The following is a 6,636-nucleotide window of genomic DNA, read 5'->3' on the forward strand; positions in this document are numbered from 1 at the left end:
CTTGTGAAAAGGAGAAGGGACAAGAAGACACCATAAAAGCAAGCCCTGAATTCCCTCAGAGCAGATATTTTTTTGAGAAATTATCTGAGGAGATTTTCTTTTAGAGATAGTCTTCTGACTGGGGAGCATTTTCAAGGGAGCTTTGCTGGAGACTGAGTCTTGGATTGTGGGTTTGGAGCTTGGCTTGAATTTAGACTCTGACTCCTAGACTGCTTTGTTGGGTGAGTGAAAGGCTGACTCCTTTCCTAGCTTCTGGAGAGACTAGCTTCCATCTTGGTTGCTCACTACCAGTCTTCCTGGTTGAGAGCTAATTAATCTCTGCCTGGATTAAACAGACCCAGAGTAAAACATTTATGTTGATAGGATAGACAACCTCTCTAACCCCCTCACATTTCTTTTCTTTGTTGTTTCTTCTCTATTTGTAAATAAATTTCTGACTCAAGATATAATAAATACTGGCGACCACATAATTCCATATAATCATTGTCCAATCATTAATTTAACCTTTATAAAAGAAGAAATGGAAGATTCAGCAAAGACCCACTGTCCAGGCTAGATCTCACATAGGCAATATATGTGCTCATTGTCGTGCTCAAGGAAGTCCCATAATTGTTAAGGATAGGGTAATAGAGCAAAACCCTCTCCCTCACCTCCACAGAAAGTCTAAGGAAGAGTTCTCAGTCCCTACATGTCTAGCGAGAGAAATAAGAGAGAGAGTACCAGAGAAGGAAATCACTACTTTTAAAGTGGACCATTCTTCCCAGCTCATTGTTGATATCTGATTCAAAACATTGTAATGGCAAAGAGGAGGAAAAGAGAGACCAAGGAGACCAAGGGATGATAATGGAAATATCTTCTTTACTCAAAGCTCAAGGCTAACCCTATTTAGTATATGGGTCCCCAGAAGTTATAAAGGGAGCATGGCTTAGTTCCATGTATACTACATGAAATGTCCCCAAAAAGCCCATCCCTACATGTACTCCATGAGGTGATTACCATACAAGTATCTGGCTATTTGGAAACATCTAGATGCTAGAGGTGGAAAGTATAGAATGAAAGACAAAAAAGCATGTGTTTGAGCCATGAAAATCCTTGAAGAATAAAAAAAAAATTAAAAGCCATACCCCACTTGCAGCTAACTTTGATAATAGATACAGTATTAGACTCTGAATAAAGCAAGCCAGATTTCAAATCCTGTCTCCACTTCTTGCTAGCTGTAGGACCCTGGGTAACTTACAAAAATGCTAGTCTTTGTTTATTCTTCTAAAAAAATTGAGATAGTAATAGCATGCACCTACCAATGTTGCTGGGACTACACCTTGCAAGTCTTAAAGTGCTATATAAATGCTAGCAATTATCATCAATCTGATGAGGACAAAAGATCTCATTCCCTTTGGGCACCATAACCGATCTTTAAAACACAAAGTCACATGACATAGAGGAAGGAAGGAAAGAAAAAAGGAAAAGGAGGGAAGAATGGCGGGAGAGGAGGAGGGTAGGAAATATAAAGGAAGGAAGAAAGGAGAGAGGAGAGGGAGGGAAGAAGTCAAATCACCCTTTTTCATATGACTTGGTTCACCATGTTACTAGCAAAATATTCAGATTCTTTCAGCTCCAATTTCTGTGAATTTGAGGAAGGCTGTGATTCCCTTGGGGGCTTCAATCTCTACTTTTAGAAACACTGGCCTAATGGCTATACTGAGCTTTACTGAGCCCCACCTCATGAAGAGCTCTGTTCTTTTGCATCCTTAACTAGTTAAGGTAGACAGTGGGGCCACAAGCACTCTCATATGTGGGGCTGGGGTTGAGATGAAGGTGAAGAATTACAGGGAGATTTCTCTCCCCTCTGAGGGACACTGAAAGTCTCTGCCTGACTCAGAGTACTACACATCAAAAGGTGGGGACATATGCTCCCAAAGTGTTCTATTGAAACTAAGACCATGGAAAAGCTACAAGAGTACAGTAAATTCTTCATGCCCAGGCTATTCATGTTCAGAACAGCTACCAGGTGGTTTGCATAAATTTGGTAAGGGTAAGCAACCCTGCACTGCCACACACCTGGATGAGATTCCAGCAATGGCTAGAAACCCATTTTGAAACATAAATGGTTATACTCCTGAGGTCTGAGCTATCCTGGCACTTCCAGCTGTTTTCTGGCTCCTGGATTTCTTGGCTGATGGTCACACATGTTCTCTTCACATCCTTAATTTGTGACCATCTGGCTTTGTGGCCCAGTGCCCACATAGAAATTGGTCAGCCCCTTTGTCAGGTGCCAAATCTTTTTGTGTAGATGGGTTGGATTCAGAATAGCTTTCCTGAATGACTTCAATACAAAGAAGTCACATTGCTCTTTTCCCATAGGTTATACTTTAAGAGCCAGAAAAGTACCAAGTTAAAGTCTGGAATATTAGTTCCCCAATGCTTTTTCAAAGATGTCTTGTATATTCATATACTATCAATTCTAGAGGTAAATTCCTTTCCTTTTGTTTCTCTTGATTCCTGAATACTATTATTTGTGTGTGTGTGTGTGTGAAGGGAAAATTTCAGAGGGACCTTGAAATTAAATGCTATGCTCATCAAAACAGCTGTGAAGTTATACAAGGACTGTGCAGCCGGTACATTTAAATCAGCCCCAAGCATATCTAAGTATTAGGTAAATACAGAGTTAGTATCTCTTGGAATAAATTTATCATTAATAAGTGATTAGAGAACACCAAAGGAAGGCATGGAAATAATGTGAGCATGGAGGAGGTATTTTAAGACACTTTTCTCCCTTCATCCTTCTAAAAACCAAGGCCTTTTCCTTTACGTGACCCAGAGTATTCAGGAAAGGTCTGGTAGTTAAGAATAATAAGGCTATTGTCTAAGTCTTAGAATACTTTCCCTGGAATATATTTTTCCTGGGTTGAGCCAAGACTGTAGTTTAACTTATATAATATTTCCATGATTACATCAGATATGCAGGCAGTCACTAATGTATTTTTCATTTAAAGGAGGGATTTAATATAATGGTTTTTTAAGTTGGAAAGCTATTATAGAACATTGCAAATCATAATGGAGAGTGATGATTAGGAAGAATATTCTATTAATTTGAATGAAAATATCAACACTTAAGACTTTATTCTACATCTCAAAACACAGGAATGGAATAAAATAAAAGAGTTAGAACAATATTTTCATTTTGGATTTTGGTTGAGAGGAGTCCCACTTGGAATCATCTGTGAATCACTGTTTCAAAGCTGGAAGAACCTATACAGGTTATCTTGTCTGACCTATCCCCAAACACTCCAGGACAGCAGCCTTAATATAACCAGAACTTCCAAAACCTATTTTTATGAGATTCTTACTGCTTTGGTGGAGATCAGTCCTCTTCCCCTGTGCAAGGTGTATGGAAGAGTTGGCAAGAACAAGAAAGAAAAGAAATCTAGTCTCTGATTTCTTAAGGTCTTCTGGCCAGCTCTGACTCTGCACCTTATGTAGAGATTAGATGTCAATCTCTGCCAATGTGAAGAGATCCTCATACCAAAGGATGCTGGGGCTCAAGCTACACTAATTGTAGGTCATCCAAGCTCTACTTGAAGATCACCTGTGAAGCTTTCCTAAGTTCTTATTCTGTTTTAAAGTTCTCACTTTAGGAAGCTTATCCTTACTTATATTGATGATAATAAGGATATATTCTATCCTTACTTATATTGAATCAAAATCTAACTTTATGTAATTTCCACTTATAGCATATAGCTCAACCCCCTGGGCTAAATTTTAAAAAAAAAGCCCATTTCCCAGATGATATAGTAGATAGACAGTAGATCTGGAATCTGAAAGACCTAAATTCTAATCTGGTCACAGATACTAACTGAGTGACCCTAGGCAAATCACTTAGTCTCTTTCTGCCTGGCTCCTCATCTGAAAAATGAGTATAATAATAGTACCTACTGCCCAGGGTTGTAATGAGGATAAAATGAGATATTTGTAAAGTGCTTTGTAGTCATTAAAGCATTACATAAATACTAGCTATTATTACTATTACTGTCACCACATGAAAATGTCTCAAATACCTGAAAATATGCTAAACAATCACAATCACTTATAGGTCTTTTTTTCCCTTCTGGTTAAGATGCCCTAGTTCCTTAAGTCAGTTATCAAGTAGAATGGTTTCTAGTCCCCATAACATTCTAGTCAAAGTCCTCTGGAAATGTTCCAGTTTGCCAGTAACATTTGAAAACATGGTTCTATCACTCTGCTTAGACTATAACACCCCAAAGAAACATATACGGTCATGGAAAGACTATCAGATTTAGAATCCAAGGCTCTAGGTTTAAATTTCCATTCTGCTACTTACTACCTATTTGCATTCAGGCATCACTTAATTAAATGCAAAAACACTTATGTTATGTTTATACTGAATGACAGACAATGAACTAGGGATGTAGATAAAAATTAAATAGTCTCTGTCCTCAAGGAACTTGCATTTCACTGGAATCACTTCACCATCTTCAGGTCTGTTTTGTTATCTGTAAAATAATATGGTAGAACAACCTTTGGCAGTATAGATAGCAATAACGGGTCCCCTCTTGTTTTCTTTAAGACTTTGGAGTCCTCCCATTAGGCACAGAGATTGAATTAATGATTTCATTAGGGACCTTCCAGGTAAGGAGATTATCTGTATCAGTATAGTTTGGCATCTTTTTATCTCAGAGAGCTGCTTAGATTCAGATGAATTCTGTTGACTTGCCCAGGGTCATACAGTCATGACAGAAGTGATCCTTGAAACCAGGTTTTCCTGGCTTTGAGGCTGACACTTTCTCTACTCTTTTATACTCTCTTCTTCCATAAGGATGATAAATAATCCATGTTGCAAGTAAAGGAGAACATTTTTCAAAAATGATTTCTGTGAAAATTGTCTAGGCCATGACTTGAATCTAAAGACGAGTTGTCAAAAAGATTACTTTGATTTAAAGCCTTAACCAGCCTATCACTGTATATTGTATGGCCAGTTTCCCCACCAGAGAGCCATCTGGATGCTTTGGTATAAACTGAGCACATCCTAAGTATATCATAGCATCCTGAAATTGCTCACTTTACTTTGTAAATTTTAAATATAGTGTCAGACATGGTAAAATGAAAAGAATATATGGCTGGATTGCATAGATAATGAGACTAAGAGTGGGAGGTACATACCAAGTGACAGAACTATTACATCATGAGCTCATCAAGGAAAGACTCTTTTGCTTTTTCTTGTCTTCCCAGCACTGAGCACAGTGCCTGGCATGCACCTAGTGCCTAATAAATATTTCTTGACAAACTGACTGAATCAGTGGATGAATATGGGTGTAATTACTTTCTACAAAAGAACTTTGTCAAATCTACTGTATGTTAGTAGTCCTAAAAAGGCTGTAAATAACAAGACTATGCTGTTAATGTGGCTTAATGAATACATATATCTTGTTCAGTTATGCTCCACATTTTGTGACCCCATTTGAAGTTTTCTTGGCAAAGATACTGGAGTAGTTTGCCATTTCCTTCTCCAACTCATTTTACAGATGGAGATACTGAGGCCAACAGAGTTAAGTGACTTTCTCAGGATGACACAACTAGTGAGTGTTTGGGGCCAGATTTGAACTCAGAAAGATGATTCTTTCTGACTCCAGGCCAGGCATCCAATCCATTGCACCACTGGTTTCTATGCAACATTTAGAAAGGACTAGCACCTCTAACTGCACATCAACCTTTGATGTTCACCTTTCACTCAACTTTCACCTCTAAGAAGATGTAGCAGATGTTCGATGCCAAGAATATGATGGCATTCTGTGACCGCTGCCATGGGCACTACTTGGCAGTAGCCAGTGTCTTCTGTTGCTGCATATCAATGAAAGAAATAAATGAACAGATGCTGAAAGTACAAAACAAACAAAAATAGCAGCTACTTTGTGGAGTGGATCTCCAACAATGTCAAGATAACAGTGTTTAACATCCCACCCTAGGATCTTAAGATGGCAGCCACCTTCACTGGTAACAGCACCATCATCAAGGAGATATTCAAGCACATCTTTGAGCAGTTCATGGCCATGTTCTACTGTAAGACCTTCTTGCACTTAAGGGAATGGATGAAATGGAGTTCACTGAAGCTGAGAGTAATATGAATGACCTAGAATCAGAATACCAGCAATATCAAGATGCCACAGAAGAAGGGGAATTTGAAGAGGAAGCTGAGGAGGAAGTGGCCTAGAGTGCCTCCAATTGGGTCTGCCAAAACACAGACCCCCACATTACCCTCCCTAATTCTGACCCCACATGATCCTAATTCTTTTCTGATACTACTTCTCCTGGATTTTGCCTTAACCTTGTGTTCCCTTAATTTTTCTGCTCCTCACATAACTTCATATCATACTCGAGCCCTATTTTCTCCAAACTCCTCTGATCCAACCACTTTTTTTCTTCTAATTCTCTCACACTGTCTCCCTGTCTCCAGCCACATTTGCATTCTACCCAGCTTCTCAGATCCCACAAAACCTTTGTTTCCTCAATTTCCCTGATACTTTTCCCCTGATTTTTCTACAGTTTCTCTGACTTCAGATCTCCCTCAGCTTCTCCGATGTCCTTCAAACCTTCCTTGGCTTTCTTATTCTCTCTCTGAAA

General features: G+C 38.8%; 1 pseudogene; it reads left to right on the forward strand.

The window, feature by feature from the left end:
- Nucleotides 1–5,776: 5,776 nt before the first annotated feature.
- LOC103103001 (tubulin beta chain-like) lies at nucleotides 5,777–6,226 on the forward strand (annotated as a pseudogene).
- The last annotated feature ends 410 nt before the right edge of the window (nucleotides 6,227–6,636 follow it).

Source organism: Monodelphis domestica, chromosome 1, assembly GCF_027887165.1.
Source record: "Monodelphis domestica isolate mMonDom1 chromosome 1, mMonDom1.pri, whole genome shotgun sequence".
In the NCBI taxonomy this organism is placed as follows: Eukaryota; Metazoa; Chordata; class Mammalia; order Didelphimorphia; family Didelphidae; genus Monodelphis; species Monodelphis domestica.